Source organism: Helicoverpa armigera, chromosome 6 (assembly GCF_030705265.1).
Source record: "Helicoverpa armigera isolate CAAS_96S chromosome 6, ASM3070526v1, whole genome shotgun sequence".
NCBI classification, from domain to species: Eukaryota; Metazoa; Arthropoda; class Insecta; order Lepidoptera; family Noctuidae; genus Helicoverpa; species Helicoverpa armigera.
Genome location: NC_087125.1, coordinates 6835159 through 6856361, shown reverse-complemented (window position 1 = coordinate 6856361; position 21203 = coordinate 6835159).

Sequence of the window (21203 nt, the reverse complement as noted above, 5' to 3'; positions counted from 1 at the left end):
ATATTCCCATATGTGCGTAATTCTGCGGAATGGCAAAAAAGGTCTGTTTGAGGGGTGAAATATGTAAATTTATTGTCTTGGGCGGCCCCGACGCGGCGCGGCGCGGTGCGGCGCGGTGCCCCCGTCATACGCCGACACGTAGGATAAAGGAAATGTTAATGCGCACCAATTTATGTGCTTTTCTATGATTTCGCTGAATCGGGCGCGCCGTTTTCCCCTTTATAGCTTAGCAGTCGAGCATTTTGTTTATAAATTGAAGTGTTTCCAATATCACTATCAACTCTCTTCAAAATATCGTCTTTGTTTGCGTCGTTCTACAATGTTATTTTTGTGGTGTCTTTTAGGTTTGGTCAATATTTAGGCGTATATCTAACTAGCGGCAAAGTATTGTAAATTAAGAATATTATGTTACTTTCACGAGTAGTTCACCTCAAAAAAGCAAGTTTTCTAAAATATGATTAATTTCACTTTTATTGTGACATGTGTTGTCACGTTCCATCGTAAGTGTTATGACTAATATTTCGCTACAAAGTAATAAATCCAGACATCGGCACGGTCGGTTAACATCAGTGACAAACATCCAATCTACTCCCCTAGCGATATGCAGTGACTAATTCACAAAGGCCAAATGCGACATAATACCGGCATAATTCAATGTTTTGCTCACCATATTGTATTTTATTTATGAGTTATGCCCCGATGAGTATGCGAACATCTCCCTCTTTCTTTACACTTATAATATTTTCGTCCCTGTCGAGTCGGCGAGGGTGTTTCATCGCGGCTGTATGAACGGATGGTTAAATAGTACGAGTTAACTTACACCGCATCCGCTACGCGTCATTTAGGGGTGCTGTGGTCCGCTTTATGTCCTAATGCTAATTGCTAAACAGTAATAATATGTTAGACAAAATTGCTCGTGCAAATATTGTTGCCGATAAAGGCTGCAATTGCACTAATAATACGATGAAAAATTACTAACTACACTTGCTACGTTTTATGCTACGAGCTACGCAAACGTAGTATTTATTTTACAGAAGAGAAGGCCCAGTACACATAAATATTGTCTTTATATACGTATGTCATTAATATACATGTAAAGAGAGAGAGAATAATTTAAATGTAACAGAGATATGTTTTTACTACCTTGTTGCTATAATTTTTACGTTTTAAAGATACCTTTAATATTTTCCACAGTAACTGTCAAAACACATTATATTATCAAAACCATTTTTTTTCGTACCAGCTATAGCATAAAACATCCTCATAGATACCGACTCAGAACCGAAATGTCGTAACTGGAAGAAAAAAGGTACAGTTCGAGTACGTTTTGGATCTGAGGCCGGCGGAGCATTTTTCAGATGTGCGTTCATTTAATTTAGGAGGGGTCGCCTGTCGATATTTAAATTTTTAAACGTCGCCCAGACAGGGACATGGGAGGCGATGTACAACCAATTTGTCTACACAAATTCGGCACACTGCCATTGTTGTATTTTAGTTATTATAATCGGTTTTATACAGACATTCATTTCAATATTGAGGACTTATCTTTCTGAAGTAATCATTACCTTTGATTTTAATATAGGTTTGTAGGTACTTTTGAGTGAATGCTTAGAAGTCAGAAATAATAATTCTGATAGACACTTAACTTTTCCTATAAATATTGATGACTTTTTGTTATACTGCGAAACTTACCATAAACATCACATAAACTTATTTTATAACCCTAAAAAGCTCGGTTAATAGACACGACAGATGATATAAACAAGCAAAATGTGTGACACGGTGGCCACATGTCCACGATGAAATTAATAAATCTGACTAAATGGCTTGTTTAGCGGCGCGTGCGCACAGCAGGAGGGCGCGCGGGGAACACCGATGTTTGATTATTACTGAATAAATAAATGTTATGTGTGACAATTTTGTTTAAAAAAATATAATTTAAATGAGATTAATTTTAATGAAATGTTTTTTATTTCTGTTTTTTTTTTTTTTAACATTCAAGAAACTGTCCGTTTATTTTTATTTTTAATGGTTATCTCTAAGATTTAAGATAGGTAGGTATATTACTTATCGTGATATAAATCTTGTGTGGCAAAATCTCGGCTATTGTCCAGGGATCGTGAGAGTGAGTGCGTGTTCCTGAGCATTGGGGTGTTAATGCAAATTGCGGATTTAGCGTTATGGCGATTGCTATCTGCCGGTATGTCGCAGCCGGGATTTACTGTTCATGATTTATGACCAGCACGGTCATATATCGAACGACCAAAATAATAATTATAAGAATGTGCCCAATCTATGAAATTAGACAAAATATTTTGTTACTGAAGTCATTTCCCAAGTTTCAGCATAAACTCAACTTATGCATTTAACAAATATCAACAACGTTTCCGCATAAATAAATAATTAAGGAAGTTGGTAAATAAGCGTGCGGCCTCATTTATTATTCTTTATAAGGAAACAAAGGCGAGGGTTAGCCGTAATAAGGCTCCGGCACCTCGCCGGCTTATCTTTATTGCCTCCAACCCACGTAGAATAATAAATCGTTTTCATCAAAAACAAATACTCGACAGTTTTTGTCGGAGTCGAGCGAGCGGGCGGGAGGGTGGCAATTTTCCACCCCCATAATACAATATTTTCCGACATTTTCCACGGGAATACAGCTTCGAATCGCTCGCTCGCAACCGGCAGGTTCCTTTAATGTGTATTTTTCGTCCAATCAGAGAGCGGCGAGAGTCTCGATATTACCTCAACTGTCACACATAAAGTGGAAAATATGGTCGGCAGATGTGGGGGGTGCTGAAGGCGAGGGAGGGGGCAGCGCGGGCGCGGGGGCTGCTTGCCAGTCGGCGCGCGTACGCGACGCTCCGGCGCGCCGGAAGAAACGCTTCGAACAGGTTTATAGCTTTTCTTTCAGCTCCACTCAGGTACGGGCCGTATCATAACAGGGAATAGCGGCGCGTGATGTGAACCCGTGATAAAATAAATGTCGAGATAGGCTTATGTATTGTACTGTTTATCTTAATAATGGCCGCTCGGAGAAAAGTTTAGATTAAACTTTGGCTTTTCACGGAGCTTTTTTGTCCGTATTTTTATCGTAGGCAATAAAACAGGTATATAGAATGAAAACTTTTTATACCTAACCAAGAGAAAAACAATTAATCAACTTATTATAGAAGTTACATATTTTGTTAGTTTAGGTTTACTTACTCTGGCAAAATAACTCTCTCGTTGTGAATATTAAATGACTCATCTTGAATTTCCACTCATCATATAAATTGTACACAAAACATTATATAAAGTCATCGCCCATATGCAAGACTAATGACGGAAAGTATTACTTACGCTTTCAGTGAGACACGTCGAGGCCGGCGACCGCACTCGACGCTCGGGCGCAGCGCTCGCGAGCGCCGGATATAAATCGCGATTCATTTCTCATCGTAACTTTTTGTAGGTTCTTATCTGTTACACTTCACTTTTCATCATCCGAGGGGATTTATGTAATGCCTAGTCATTTCTCGGCGTCGAGGCGCGGCTTATCGGCGAAGCGCGAGCTCGCTTGATTGATGAGCGCGCAAAAATAAATGTTCAGTTAAATTATTCGATAAGTTGGAAACGGAAGTTAAACGGGAATTATCTTTGTCTTGCCCCTGAAGATTTCACGGTTGTAACTGTTATGCTGGGAGTGATTGATCGATTGAAACTCCTCGCGTTGGAGGCTCGGGCCTACTTAGTACGAAACTTCGAGGGGTGAAAAAATAGAGGTGTGTGTAGAAGGTGCTTATTGCATATGATAACTAGGTCCTCATTGTGGGATTGTGATGCTGTGATGGATCAGTCAACTTTCGAAATACAGCCTACTGTTATAATATTGTTCCTGTGGTATATCGACTACAAAGTCAAGACTTAAAGATATACTATGTTATGATGAATCTATCATAACATTCATAACTCGTAGCTTTACCTCGTAGCAGTAGGTACCTATGTTGACATATATTGTTAACATAGACTCACATTATGCTTTATGTGAAATATGTATTAAAAAAAAAAGTTCAACCAAAAATTAATAATTTATTCAAACGCTATGGCCATCACAATGAGGGGGTAAGTCCATAAATACCGTAATACTTGACCGCGTCGGGGGAGAAACGTAATAACTAGCAAAGTAGCAATATAGAATTAGGCATGAAAGTTAATGCCATAATTGAAGGCAATCAGCGCCCCTCCCGATGATTTATGTGCCGATGCTGTGCCGCCGCCGCGCCGCGCCGCGACGCCCTGCTTGCGCATTTACATCTTTCGAACATTTGCCGCGATTGCTACATGTACTCTGTTGCGGTGAGGAGGAGACCGTTATTAATAGGGACCACCAATATTCTTCAGTCAGCGACTTTACACGAACAGATGACTGCTGCGCGAAAACAAACCGTACCGTTTAGACGTCTAATTGCCGAAATTGTGTTCAGGATTCTTAAATTGCATGCGGGACTGCAGCTGGTCCACTTAAAAAGAGCATTGCGGCTAATCTCGAGCGACACATGTACAAACAAAGTTTAATTGTGAGCGGTGGTGGTGCGCTCGGCGGCGGCCCCGGGCAAAACCGATTACAGTCTTAGCGGCGCTCACCTTCGATTCCTGCACCACCCCCACCCACACATATTCAATTCCAATCAATCCTGCCACACATATTTATATGTAGAAGTCGAGCGCGTGTTTTTATTGCGCACTGCATCGAATGACGGCCGCAAACATTGCATCCGCCTCCCTCGCCGCGTCGAAAAAACCTTTTATTTTTAATTTCGATTTTGATTTTTTCCGAGCGTGCCGTGTCGTTCCACTTTTATTTTGTTTCATTTCATAGCGCAGGGTGGGTGTGCGACAGATCGGAATTTCAGATATGTACAATTTAAAATCGTGTAAGTACGGTCAGCGTGCGGTGCGCGGCGCTGGGCGGGCGGCGGACGAGGGCGGGCGGCGCGCTCCCGCTAGACTGACGCCTGTCGGTTTGTTTTCTTTGCTTTTTTACGAATTCTATTTTCATTTGATTGCATTTGAATTTCCGCCGCCAATATCCGCTAACTAAACACGATTAATGCGGAGCGGAGATGGACAGGCGGAGGCGGCGGCGGGAGCGGCGGGAGCGCGGCCCGTGACGCTCTGTCGGGGTTTTGTCGTTTTATATTAGAAGCCAGCTAATTTATTGCAAACTGCGCTACGGGAATCCTCTTACAACATTGAAAGCGACTCGGTATTAGTAACATTATTTACTCGGCTCCAATTGAGAGTGCACACCGAAGAATACATTATATTCTCTTGTTCCGCTGTCTCACTTAGACTTTTCACTTCACAGTTCTTTTGGGACATTAAATTCGATCTTCAGTTAACCACTTGAAAGGAATCGAAGAGAACAGAAATCAAAATAACATTACGGTACATCTTAATTAACCTTGTACCTCCGTTATTTCTAATGGCACATTTGTCTGAAGCCGTACGTCCGTGTCGTATAATAAAAGACATTATAAATGCAAAAACGTTGCCTAGACTGGGCATCGAATCGATCACGGCGTTCCGTTATTGGGAAACTTCTCCACAACACGGGCCTTGATTAAAAGTATGCAAATTTTATTACACGGAGTGGGGAGGGTCACCGCTAGCTCACTCCGGCCCGATCACTCGCATGACAATCATTTACACATCTTGAGGAGGTTCCGTCTCATTTTCATTGGAATTTCCTCATTTGATTTGAAATTATTACCTCTTGTACCACATGTGTTGAGTTATAAATGTTGCCATTATACCAGAGGAAACCTTGCAGGTCAGCAATATTATATTACTTACTAGTTAAGCTTATTAACTTATTAGGATAAGTTATTTTTTTAAAGTTTCAAAATTTATATATTGTCAACGCCACCTCCCATATACATACCTTACAATTAATTCATTTGTATAACGTCAGTAGCAAACAACAACGTAGGTAAATCCCTTGTTTATATAATATCGGTAGGTAAGGCCGTTTGATCGTCGTGTATATCTAATAAATAATTCGCAGCTACGTGCAGCAGTGGGGTTTTGTTTATGTCAAATTGTAATTTATTGGTTACCCGGATCGACTTGGATATTACACCAGGAGGTGTGCCCCCTCCCCCTGCCCCGGTCTCACCCCTCCCGTCTTCCGTTCGATGAAAATTTTATATGACCGTGTCGTCGTTACGTTACGTCATCCCGTTTTTTCTTGTCCATGACCAGCTAAAGCGATCTTTTGATTAAATTAAGGGGATCAACAGGGAATTTTTACACTGATGGATAGGTTGACACAGCGTTTCAAGGAACATTGCCGGAATTTATATTGGGCATAAGTGATTGAGCGTAATTTCGGCTTTTGTATAATTTATACAGTTAATAAACATTAGCGGAGTCCTCCCTCCTTCGATCTGTTCCGATCAATCTGTCGGGATATCGTTTCTATTTTAAAGCTCATAGTTTATTGAGGTGATATTAAATTGTAGGTATTTTTTTATTCAGAGTTATGAAGATATGCTTCAATTATTTGAAGAAAATGAAAAACTGTGGTTTGTATAATTACACAATTACAAATCACAGTAATGATAAGGTTCAACATTTTGTACTTTAAAAAAATTAAAACGAAAAACGATTATTACTTCAAGAAGCACAGTTCTACAGTAGCAAGCAAGTACGAAACCCTACAACATTAACATACACAAGCATAAAATCATCGATTATAATAATAAGAGGACACGCATTGATAGCCAAATATTTGTCCGGGTCACGACCTATCACCCTGCACCCCTCTATAAATATATTCGCCCCAACTAATCATTGCAAATTTTTGACGCACAGTTACAATACCCTATTGTGTCCCATAGTTAAAGGGACAGTTTCCACTATTGTTGTACCGACATTAATATTAATGTGTCAATTTATTTGAAACAATAGTTTTTATTTACGAGTTTAGTTTATTAGTATTGTAAAGTGTTCGCTTAATGGTGGCTGCGTTTTTATTGAATTTGTGTTCAGAAAATTGTAATGGGCTTACAGCCAGTTTCTTCATCAAAAGTTAAAGCCAAAGTTAAAGTCAAAGTAATGTCTAAAGTAAAAGTAACGGTTAAATTCAATTTTTCTATGAATTTTGCTGTCACTTTAGCCTTGAAAAAACGAATTTGACCGTAACTTTAACTTTAGACATAACTTTTGATGAAGAAACTGGCCGTTAAAGACTAAAATATATGTATGTACTGTGCTAATTTTGAATTAAATTAATTTATTGTAATACACCTTTTAAAAACTTCAACTTAACACTTTTTAAATTAGAATCTGAAATATACAGATTTAGGTACCAATAAATACATCGTTTAAAAACAATGGACGACTAAGGGCAAATTTTTCAATATTCAGTTAACTTCTCCCTGAGGAATAAATATAGCAGTCATCAGATAAAAGTTATCTGGCGTTTGAAAAATAGCCCTAAATAGATATTTTTAAGTATTTGCCTACAGTTACCTAATACAAGCTAATTAGGTAGACTGATAGAGGCCACAAACATGAGCCTCACACAGTATCGTAAGTCTTGGACCCAAGGAGAAGTTACAAGAGCCTCGCAGTCGTTAAGCTGTTCGAGGAATTTGTCGACTTAAGCTAATTTTACTTTAACCCGTCCAACAACTTATAATAGAGTAACTTTTAAGATTAATCTATTTTCCATCTAAAATACAGTATAACAATTTGAGTCAGTTTGCTAATATAGTTAAATAATACATTTTCTTATTGAGTTTGGTGATATAATGTAAATAGGAAGTTGGTGAGTTGGTGCGCGAGTAGTTCGCGTGTCTCAGAGGAACATTGGGCAGGTACTTTATATCCGAGTGACCCGCGGCCCGCTACTCCCGCTGATAAGCAGTAAATTGCTTTTCTTTCCATTTCTTAAATAACCAGCCCACCCCCGCCCCTCGCCGGCACTAGCACCCCTGTTAAAAGATACGCTCGCATCTCGCAATATTCTTTTACAACTCCTAAGAAAAGTTTAATTACAAACCTGCTTAAAAAGGGCGAAGTCGCGTTATGTTCTAATTATTGTACCAACAATAAAAATACGCAAACGAGTGTATTATACAATTAGACACTTCTCCCCGATCGTTAAAAGGGAAATTTAAATGGAATTTTTATGTCCAGCAATTAAGGATAACGTCGGCGTACTAGACATTTTTGTAATTACAAAAATAAGATTCTTGAAATGTAGCGTGAAAAAGAATTAGGGCGAAGTTCGCGGAAAATACTTTGGACGCTACAAGTTGACAGATGGGATAAGTGAGAAATGTTAAAAACTTGTTTGCTGTTTAACTTAATGTCGCAGTCGCAGGTCCATTTAAACAAGAGCATCCGTGTCTACTTCATTCTGAACGTGTTCTTTAACGAGCCTTGCGTTACAAACCTATATTTGATGGTGAAGTAAAAACTTACATAGTCTTTAACTGAAATCTGGCGATATAAAATATCAGTTTGCAGTGTGGACGTTGCATAAAAAATGTGTGTTTACGTAGGTATATTGTCGGGGCATAGGAGCGTCGGTGCTGGTGTGTACATGAAGATGGAGAACGGTTAAGAAGCCCGAGGGAGTGTCGGATTTATCGCCGCAGCGGGCTGACGAGCGCCAGCGCCTCGCCGCGCCTCTCCGCCCGCCGCTCGCGCTGATTTATACCGCGCAATCTCGCAAAACTTACTTCACATTTAAATTTTCAAACTGTCTAAGCTGCTCTTAACGTCGACCATATTATCTCATTCGATCGCCTATAAATTTTATGAGCTGACTCGCCTTTGTCGCATTTTAGCTTTGACTTGAATTAATAGTCTGAAGGGACCGTATGCTCTTTGTTTTTATAGCTCCACTTCAATTCAACTCAAAAATATATGAGCGATCAATAAAACTGTACCGCCACTGACCCCTGTAAGGTTGAAGTCGGACGAATCATCGCATGTAGCTAGCCTTGTTTCTTATTATAACTGTTTCACGTGCCAGTATTAAGTAACTGTTATTGTGCTGGGATTTACGAAATGAACAAATCCTTGGCGCCTGTTATGAATCTCTAATATAAATTTGTAATTCTCGGAGTGTGACACCGATGTTTGTTGCCACAACTGTCTCGAGCAAACACTCGTTCCGGTACCACGAGACCGCGCGAGCCGCGTGCTGCCGCGCGACGCGACGCGCTCTGCCTAACCACTCCACATTCCTGACGATAACACCCCTTTGATTAAATCTCACGGACAATCTTGGTACGGAGTCCATCGGCGCAACCCCTCTCATAATTTAGTTTGAAACTTTTTAATTAGCTTTATATTTGTGTTTGCAGATTGAGACTTCGTCTCTCAGTTAGTCATTCGGGTGACGGCGGTTTAGAAGTTACATTATTAATAAATACTGTCAAAGACGTATTTACACAATGTTATGTTTTGCAGCCAAGTTTTTTTCATCTTAGCATGCAAACTTGAAACTTAAAAATTGGGTACAAATTACACAAAATGGAGATGGTTTAATTTCACAATCATTTTGGTTAAAGTTTTTAACCGACTTCCCAAAAAGGAGGAGGTTCTCGATTCGGCCGGTATGTTTTTTTATATTTGGGACTTTAATATAATATTATATTATACTTACTATACAGCACCCAAAGAACACTCTTTGCGTAACAAAATATTTCTCACAGCCGTTCGATATCGCATATTGATAGGCTTTAAAATCCTAAAAAACGTAATGTCTTATGACGTAATATGCAAAAGATATGTAACATTTGTATGTGGAGCGGACGGTATCGTGTGCGGTTACCAGTACCTCGTCGAGTGCATGACTAGAATCCGATGAGACCAAACTACATTTTATCCGTCCACAAACATACCTGGCCTCTTGTTACAGAGGTACGCAAATGTGATTTAAGACGCTCAACACAAATATTGGTATACGTCTTGCTAGTTTGTGATCTAATCAGATAGGCCTGGACTATATTCGAACTGAATATTAATGATGCGATACCAATTAGACGCTTGTTTGTGAACGCAAATATTGAAGGAAATCTAGTTAGAATATACATATTTTATTAATTACCATCTACTTTGATTTTGAGTCTGAAAGATTGTGTAACTCTCACAAGTAAGCTTTCAAACCGTTATCTAATTGGAAAAAAATTAACTGTTTTTCAGCAAGAATGTACTTTAATAAAAAATAATTTTTATTAAAATAAAAATAGTTTGGACCCATTAATATTTTTGTTGATTTGTAAACATACAAATCTAGGTAATTAGCTAAATCGGTGCGATTATCCAGTTGCTCATCGAGACATGGCATTTTTATTTAATTCCCTTACACTTCTAACCTACGGGAATACATGGCAGTTTTTCTCACTCCAGTATTCGAAAAAAGAAAGCGAGTCCCCAATCCCACGAATGACATCACGAGTTAAGCCAAAAACTAAACAGTGCGAGTTGACGAGGTTTCCATATCACTCACAATTCACCTAATTCAATGTTTGTTCCTCGGGGCGAGTGGTAGCAACTGTCACTGTAATACGTGTTTGATATACTAATTTAATTCACATGTTATCTTATTTAATGTGATTTTCAAATATTTTGTTCCATTTTAATTAGATATTATCCAGGGCAAAGATTAATTTACTGAGAGTTGAGAGATGCAAAAAAGAAATAGGAGTTCTCTAACATCTTGTAAAAATTATGTCTTCTAATGTAATATACTTATTGGAGCATATTAGATATACCTATTTTCTATTCTAAGGAGAAAATTACTTGTGAGTTTTTCATCTTAATAAGAATTTTTAATCATTTTGATGATCTATTCAGATCTAGTAAGAATGACTTCTTTTTCGTAATAGGTAGGCCTTTCTGTTGCATTGTGAAAGTGGTCTAGTAGGAGCGTTTGCGCATATTTGTTGGCGCTTGTCAATACAGCAAACGAAGGTTATTTAATTTTATTGTTATTCTAATTCCCGAATTTGCATCAGCAAAACGGTCTCTTTCTGTGAAATTCTCTTGGCATTCTGTCAACTGTCTTAAATCGTATACATACCTTCCTCTATTATTGATATTTTTATAGACACTCTCAAGGTAATAGAAGCCCTTTTCATTTTTCAGTTTAGCAAAAAACTGACTGTTGTTGAAACTCTTTCGGCCCAAAAACTGCACTTGAACAGAAGTCGCAAAGTAAAAAAACAACCCTAAGTAAAAAAAAAACAAAGCACCTTTTTAAAATAACATAATTCATATTTGTAAACTAATTCATTCCTCATAAAAGGCGTAAAAAAATAATTCAACTCCCAGACGACATGGCTATGATTTATTCACTTACCAAGGGCTGGGGGTGTCATTGCGGCGTCATTTCATGCACGGCTGGCAGTGTTTGTGCAGTGCATGACGCTCTCTATTGCTACACTGATCAGTGGCACCCCTTGCAACAAAATGTCCTCATTTAGATGTCACTGTGTTGGTGACACGAACAGATTTCAACTGAGCAATATTAACACGTGCTGTATCATGTTCAGTAACGCAATTATTGAGTCTGGTGTTTGTTTTGGGTTTTTTCCCATGTTTTAAAACAAATTTTAATTGTTTACTTTAATGTCTGCATAAAATTCAAAATGAAGTTATGGTAGGTACCTATAGTAGGTTCCTAAACTGATAAATCGGCTGGTATTTTTTTCATAGTTTGTTAAATGCGCAAACGCATGTTGCTTTACATTTCAACATTTCGACAATTACGGGTAAGCAGTATTTTTCGTTGTTTTGCATCTTTGACTTCCTTGGTAAGCGGTTCTAGTACTTATTTCGCTCTTGGACTCCACCGTTTGTCAGCATAGCCATAATTAACTAAAATTTGTAACAAATTCATCGGTACTCAATATTACACATAATAAAATTTGATACATTTTAGTAGTACTACATATAGTCTCATGTTCACTCGTGTGCCGTTGTTTCAAAAATGTCCTATGTAAACAAACTCAGCGCCTGGTCTAACTGTTACGGCAATCTCTTTCGCCGTGACCACTTTCTTTACTATTCACTGTATAGTGTACAAAAAGGTTGTACTTACGAAAATCAGATTTTTATAATTTTGAATTTATTTATTTAGTATGCATTAATTTATTGCACCCATTAATACATATTTATTCATTAGATATAGTTAATTAGGAAGGACATCTGAAGGACTATTTCCAGATTGTGCAAAATATTGAAAAAAAATGGTTTTACATACACACACAGTAAGAATGTAAACAGACTAACTATAAATAGGAAGGTCAGAAAGAAGTGATTGACTAGTTACAACTCATTCAGAATATCTTGAAGATCGTTATAGGAACGTATGACAAGAACATTTGCCAATTCCTTCTCAATCAAATTGATTGTAAGTTGAAAACATGGCTGCAGAAAGCCATTTTCTGACACATAATTTTTAGGATACCTTTTAAGATTTTTTGACTTCTTTCACAATTTAAAACCTAGTGAGTAATAAGCGAGGGTTGTGTGTGGTGTGAGTACTAGGTAACTCCTCAATTTTAGTCACTGGATGCCATGAATTGAAAATTGATAACTCTAAAATGAGATTACCTACTAGAGGTAGAGTCTCTCATTATACCCTCATATTTATGTAGGGTGAAACAAGGTCATAAAAGCAATACCACTTCAAGATTAGTTAGCACCTTCAAACCTCTCTTCGCAAATGAAGCACAAACATGATCTTTTTTTTCAAGTTTTAAGTACATTATACCTACATAAATAACAATTTACAGTACGAGCAATTAAGCATTCCCTGACTAAGTATTGGATGAAATTAATCGAAGTTCGGATTACGGCCACCGGGGCTTTAATCTGCTCAGACGGTATCAGGGCGCGGACTTGTTATCTGTTTAATGTCTGGTAAACAACGGGATCAAGGGATAAGGAACGTCCTTTCATACGGTACTGGCCCTCTGGCGTCTGGATTAGTGCGCCTTCCACTGACGAAGATTGCCGCTCACGTATTACATTTTACGTGAATGAGACTCTGTTTCTTTGTACAGATCTATCATGTTCATCATAAAATCTCCAACTATTCAGCTTCGGTTACACAGGGGCTCTCACAAACGAAGGCAAGGAGTTTGGCAACGAACACTCCTAACTCCAAAATCACGTAGATATCGAAGTGCTGTTAGGTCTACCTAAACAATTAGAGAGTGGGGCTCAACAGGCTTCGGTGCGTAATCGCGCCGAACCCTAACTGTTGGTGAACTCGTAATTGTCCACCGGATGAGACGAGCGCCGCGTCTCAATCGGTGTCGACTTAAGACTCCATGCAAATTCAATTTCGTGCCCAAGCCAACCTACACGTAAGGCCAACCGAACATATTATTGCTGGATTTATCTTTATTGCAGCCGTAGAACACTCCAACTAACTTCGACTGTCGAACTTGCGCCATTAGTGAAGACACCGAGATACAGGATTGTTTTGGTAGGGGCGGAGTTGTAAGTCTTATTGCTTTTAGTGCCAGCGTAGGGCTGGATTGTTTAATCTAAGGTGTTGCTTTGGGGTCGGATTGTGTGTTTTTTAAGGATAAACTACTTAAGTAGAGCTAGAAGTCCCTAAGCTAGAAATATGTCTAAATCTAACAGATACTAACAGTGCATCATTAACATAAAGATGTCACGTTACCTGCTTTTCTTGTTCCATCTTTATTTTGAAGAGCCCATACCTACTTCACAGAGCTTTACCCAAAATCGTCGGTATTAAATATTGTACAAAAAGACAGGATGTTTACAGTGTTATTGTCAACTCAGAATTCAATTTAGAATAAAATAGAGCGACAAAAAGTATGAGCGAGTGCGTCGAGTACCTCACTGTTATGACATAATACGCGCAATACCAAACCATAATACGGGAGACACATAAAAAGACATCGCTGCCGGCGTCTACAAAGCAGACGTCACGAGCTAATCCACCCGTAAAATGTCCCAAATCGGTACAAAAAGCGCTTGACAAAAGTGTTGTTGTATAAACGTAAAATGAAATTTAATAAACATCGAACAATGGGACCGGTTGTAGATATTTTGCGAAGATAGTGAATGGGAGATAAGCTGGCAAAAGGTTTGCAGGCACCGCGTATGTTTGATGTCGCCTCTCGTCGCCGGAGCGTGAACGGTTTAAGAGCAAAATTGCACGAACGCTAGTGGCATCTGTTAACTGAGCACTCCGCACAAATAGATACTTTTAATTTTGCAGATGGAATGTCATTCAACGAATGCTATTCAATAAAAAAAATGTATAGAGCGAGCACTCACTAAATGCAAATATTTCAATTTCCTATGCAATTGGAATAAACAGAGAAAATTTTCAAATTAATTCATTTAAATTAATTACTTGTTCAATGCAGTTTTAAATAAAGAAACTTTTTGTTTCAGATAGGAAAATAATGAGTAGGTATAGACATATTTTAATTTCGATGGAGGTAAATACATAGGTATCTACTTGTTGTGGTGCCAGAAATAGAACAAATAAACTTCGATAATTTCGTCTTTAATGTACCTACATTTATTACCTACCCATAATTCGTTAAGTAGTGGTGGGTAGGCAGGTTATCAACATCACCCACTATCATTCATTGGTCGTATTAGGTTCGTTATGATAACAAAATATATGTAGTTGTTAGTCAAAAGTTAATTTCTAGACTTTTTTATTGTATACAAAATTTGATTGCGGTTAGGAACTCTAAAATATCGCATGACAAATATCGTCAAGTCTATGTGACTATTGAAAATGCTATTGTGATACCATTTATTACTTTAAATGTGTCTATTTAAGTTTCCTGTACCATTTTTTCAGGTTTCAGAATATCTAACATTTTCATAGAACCTGAGTATTCAGGTTTTAAGCAATTGAATTGCGCGCCAACATTTAACGGTTACCTCCACTCATAGCTGTAATCATTCTCTTTAGCAAATAAAATAATTAATTTCGTTCAAATCGCGCAATCATCCCAGAAGTGTATTAGGAGATAAGTATCAAACGTTTCTATTTAACTTCTCTCCCGGGCGGAAATTCCCCGAGCGCCATATTGAAATGTTTATAATTAAATTACATAAAGACGAAGAAAATTAATTTCACAGTGCGAAGTGGCGAGCGCGCCGCGCCGTGTTCGTACAAAAGCGGAAGCTGGGCTCAAAGGAGGCAGAGCGCCTCCGCTCGCGAATTTAATTTTCTAGATGTTTTTGGAAATTGCCGAGGAGTTGAATAATCACGTTATAACTTAACGGTATTAAATTTTATACGTTAAAGTGTTAATATTTCATTTTCAAGTTTAATTTAATTAATTCCAAAGTTAGTATTCGCTGGAATGGCGACAGCGTGGATCGCGTTCGATGATATTTCTGAAGATAATTATGAAGTCATTGCTTTGAACCTATAATTTTAGTAAAAATATTTGTTTCGAGGGCTTATACTCGTCGTTTTAAAAAAAACATGAAACTATGCTTTGATGAGTGCTAAATAACATAGGTATAGGAGATTCTAATCGAAATGAGCTGTAAGTCTACTTTAGAAAAGGTGTGTGTATGTCTAGTGTATTTACGGATCTTTTTTCCGCGCGGCGCATAACACAACATTTTTTTTTTTACTTTCCTGAAGAATTGCAACATTCCTGGCTCTTTATGTTGTATTTTAAAGAGGTACAGGACCTACCACTAAGCCTAAAAATATTATGAAATATCTCAAGATCAATCCTCAACGCGGAGGCAGTGTGTAGCGAAATCCAGAAGGCGGCAGTAGCGCCTCGCGACGAAACAAATTGATGTACCTAAATAATTATTAATGCCTCACGAAATTTAATTGGAAAAGTTGAATTTGTATCGCGCTCACGGCGTAGGTGAGCGATTTGAGTCGCGACGCGCAAGCGACTGTTTACGAGATAATTAATCTCAAAGTATTTACTGCTTTAATCGAGGTACTCTCCCGCCCGCCTGATGGGGAGCGAATAACTCGCGTATGTAATAACGTTGCCTCCTATGTCGATACGTCTATCTACAATATTACATACTACTGGTATTTTAATTAGTTGCTAACTTATTCAAAGTGTTTGCTTTATTTTGCTGGTGCTGCGTGATTGAGTAAATTTTGTGAGTCTAAGTTGGTTAGGGACTTGATTGTGGTAAAATTATGTTAATTAAGATAATTATAATCGACATATCAGCCTATAGCAGTCTTTTGATGAACGCAGTATGCTCAAACGAGTGCTGATCGAGGTTATGGGCAGCTTTCAGGGGTTCTATAAATCAATTGAGTTCTATTTCACAATACTCTCATACTCACAAGACCTTAAAACGATTTTCTAAACGTCTTTTCATTTCTACCAGTGAAACTGGATATTTACCGAAACTCTGGTTAAATTCATTAATGAAATGGTAGAATACATTTTAATTTCGGGCAATTTAAAGTATGATGAGAAAACTGATTTAAAAAAGAAACAAGTATTAACTTAGAGTTAGAATCTTTCATCTATTCGACAACAGGTGGCGCTAGGTGTATCGCTACAGCGTTTCTACGAGCTACAAATGTAAGTTCCACTATCTGCCGCAGTCCACTAGCGCCACAGTTCAAGCTACGTCATTCGTTGAATATGATTTATTTTCATAACAAATGCATCAATTCAGTTAATTTATGAATGAAACGAGTGTAGGTTAGTATTGTCTGCGCTTGTACCACGTTCTAGCGTTGTACTGGCACTCGACAAGTTTTGTTTGGCATGGCGCAGCGCATGGGCCGTTTAAGCTAATTAACAATAGATCGAAACCGACTGCAGCAACAATGAAAAACGAAGAATAAATGTCAATTTCACAAACGACGAGGAGGGTTCGGCTTTAAATCGAATTCCGTTTAATAATAGTACTGCGTTAGAGTTGAATGCACTCTTGATAGCGCGATAGTTTATTGTATATTAAACGTTCTGATATTAGTATTTTTAGTACATTTGTCATTTAACTAGCAATTTTATGGTTAAACTTTTTGGTCGCAGTCATGAATAAACATTGATACAACATGAAGTTAACTGCCAAATTCCCTTTTTGGGTTAGAGAAAGAGTTTATTTAAAATGCAAAAAGGAATATTTTTATTGTGCGTTTTTCGTTTTATCTAACCAATATTTGTCACATAAGCATAGTTGTTTTATTTACTATTTGAATTAATTGTGATTCATAGATAGGAAAATATTGTTGTTTTGTTAATTTATATCAACTGTCGGTACTCGGTAGGTAGATTTCTACCAAAGACGTATTAGATAAGCTGGTAGCTGTGTAAAAGTTGATGAATCATTGTGGTTATAAAAGCTAGCGATGATAGGTGGAAGCCGGTAGCATGCGATGATAATAATTTACTCTGTGAAACCGTCTGGTCATCGTCTTGGTAGGTTGCAAATGAAATATACCTATATAAATAAATATTGAGACTTGAACATTCGTACTTGTGCCAATTTACTTTCAAAAACTCAAGCGTTACTGAGCACAAAAGCTTACAACTTTGTCAACAACTAGTCATGTAAGTAAAAGACCATGTTTAAACTAAATGCCTGCGACATATCGATATGTTATGGACCAAGTGATAAATTGGGCAGTATACATAATGCCCGGTCATTATGAATAATGCCCAATATGAGAGTGCAATTTGATAATAATTATTCAAACAATCAAATTGACCGGGCACTATACATATTGCCTGTGACCTTTTGGGCAAAGTAATACAAACATATTCACACATCCCTTATCAATTGACAGAGCATAGAAGTAAGCATGCAACATGCAGCAAGCATGGCTTCTGTCACGGCTCCGGCACTGCGGGGCTCCGGCGGTCCCATGCGAGCTTATCGTCGCAGATGGTTTTCACGCTCACCGCCGCAGCTTCGGCTTGCTGGCCGGCTCAACCGGCCAGCCTCAGCCGCGGCGGCGAGCGCTGAAACTACCTGCGCCTCAGCTCGCAGGCCGCCTCGCCCCTCCGTGCCTACGCGGTTTTGAATTGCACTCTAGGGGTAGGGCAGACAAGACTACGTTTAGTCAGTTTTGCAGCGATTCGTTTTCGTCACTAAGTTCAGTTTTTAATACAATGTTTTGAATCCAAATTAAATTCTACCATAAAAAAAACGAGCCAAGAAAAATGAGATCAAGAAAAACGAGGCCGAGTTAGTAAATTAGATGACAATTGTCCAATTAATAATTTTCTGGCTAGACTTATAATTTCCCATTAAAATAGAACATATGTATAATTTAAAACAATGTTCATAAAATATGTAGCAAGTAACAGGATTTATTTATTAGAACAACTGCCACCCTCGCACCGCATAAAATATAGCTTTATTATCAAATTGCCCAACTATCATGTAGCAATATAATAATGCCCGTGCCAAGTGATAAATAATGAAGTTAAGATAGTTATTAATCATGTGGCCCGATAAAGCTAGACATTATTCATAATGCTCGGGCATTATAAATAATGCCCGAATTAATCACATGGTCCATAACAGATACACTTATATCTCGCGCATAAACTATTTGCGTGCCAATTTAAAACTCGAAGCAAATTAAATTTAGGATATTTGTTACCGACTAATTAAGCGCTATTGTTCGTTACTATAGTTGTACGTGCTGTAGGTACTTACATAGTCAGCTATCATTAACTATTGTGATATTATACTTTTTAGTTGACGAAAAAAACGCGACCGGTAGCATCTAATTTGGTTTATAGCATCTACAGTTTGCAGACAATAATAAAAAGTTTTAAAACGTATTTAATTAGAACTCCAAATCCTTATAACGAGAAAAGGTCGCAGAGAATTGAATGCCATTTTTAAAAAGCTCGCTACCACAAAATAAACCATGGCTATTTAGTGTCGGAATAGAATCGGATGAGTCCCCTTGACCGTGGCGTCCGATAGCGATCTGCTCAGTGAATTCGTTCATTTAAAGCATAAATGAGTTGGAATTGGTGAAAAATCTCGTTGAGAAAGTGAATTCTGAGTTCTTCTTGCATTTAATGGAGGAAATAAAATTTTAATTGAATTATGCAGGCTGCGGAGTTCTGCATTATTCTAGAATAGCTGTATTAACGTAATAGGTGGCTATGTCAACGTTTTCAAGCAATGCAAGCTTATTTAACAAGAAATTTCATACAAAATAACCACTTAATTATAACAATACTTAATTAAAAATGAAAACCAAGACTAATTAAGCAGGTACAATGGCCACTAAAACTTTAGCGCTTATCAAGTTTAGCGAAACTGAACATAATTAAAGTGGACAGATGTATGTAAAGCGTTGTGAAGCAGCTGAAACATGTAAAGTAACATTAAAGTTAACACGCTTCGGTACGATGAGAATAATTACCGGACCGGGGCCGGTCGCACCAATGACTCGAGTATGAGGAACCGGCCACCCCGGCTGACCACTGCCACCCCGTTGCTAGGCGACGGCTCGCCGCCTAATCATCATAAACAGATAAATCCGCCATCTTTGATAACATTTTGTGTGTATTATGTTTTTTTTTGTTGTTTTAATTCGAATTATGAATATAGAAGAAGAGTCAGACATGAAATGGAAAGAAGATACTTACTATTTTGTCTACTATTCTCACTATAATGGGGTTATTCTATAATTATATTACTTATATATTGTGAAACTAATATATGTGCCTTCGTCATTTAGAAAATCTTCATAATGGTGATAAAATAGGATGTTAAAAAAACATTCCTCAATTTTGGTTATTGTTACCAAGACAAACTTAAAGATTCTTTTTGCCGAAGTCAACGACATTTATAACGTAATGCAATCCTTTCAGATGATCGTTTAACCCCCCCATTTAAAGTTTAAGCCGTCTGAATATTTTACAAATTTCAAAGAGATGTCAATCGAGTGTTTTATTTTGCATAGGGTTTAGCGCGGGTCGGGCAAAGTCGCGGGGGTGCGCGAGTACATTTCGGTGTAGATCGTTTGTTTTGGCTTGCGTCACCCACGCCAACCTTGCACACAAATATTGCACTTATTGTTGACACTTGACAGGATATCAAATGATACTTTGATTTCGCACAATAGTATGCTCTCACCCCCATTTTGAATATTTGATTCATGATGCTGCTTGAAATTTTTAAGTTCTATCAAGAATTTATTGCACTATATTTTTTCAGTTACATTATGGATAAGTTTTATGTGGTATTGCCATAAAACGTGATTACGTAACATAATATGCAAAAACATTTGCAAACATACATTTATCTATAAGTACGGTTACGTTTGACTAGGTATTCTAGAAGGAATATAGGAATATAGAAATCAAATCTTTAATATTTGATTTCTAATCGTTTATCACATTCTTATGGGTGTTGGGCGGTCTACATGGCAAAGGATGATCATTACAATAAAAAGTAAAAAAACAACAACTTTGAATCTTCGCTTTGCATTCAAATCATAGTCATGTCATTGAAGAGCATTTTCTAAAGGGCAACCACCATGTCACAATTTAAAAACAGTAATGGATGCGTGTGTTGTCGGCCATTGTCTTAGCTAGGGTAATCGCTTCCGTGAGAGTACGGCGGTGGTGCGGCGGCGGCCACCGATCGCCCGATCCGACAGTTTCAATTTGTATGCCGACCACCACCGGGCCCGAGTCGCCCACCCCGCACGTTCTCACGCCAGTTCTTCATTTAAACTAATTATTATTATTTTAGTTTTTAACCACTGACACATGTTCCTCTGTTAACAATTGTAAATCGTCCGCCGTGACTTTAATACAAAAGAGATTTAATCATGTGAGCATGTTCGAAATAATGTAATTGATATTTAAAATGTGTTAATTGAATGTGACAGCTTCGACGCTTTCTTACGTAACGGAATCCTAATTGCTGCAATTTGCTAAAGTTTTTAAACAAAAGGTGGTTGTCTCTCGGAGTGGGTTTAAAAAGCAAAGTGGTCGGGGACGTCGTATAAGGTGAAGCCATTACAGCCCATTATCATCTATTCAAGGGAAGTTTTCACGTCCAGTGTATTTTGTGCCACATCTGTGCTTAGTCTTGATGGCGTTGAAACAAGAGCGGCTACCTTTTGATTGCGACCTTAAAAAATGTACCCATAAAGTGAGTGAAGTCAGAAGATGAATGAACAAAAGTTGCGCATAGCGGGTGCGAGG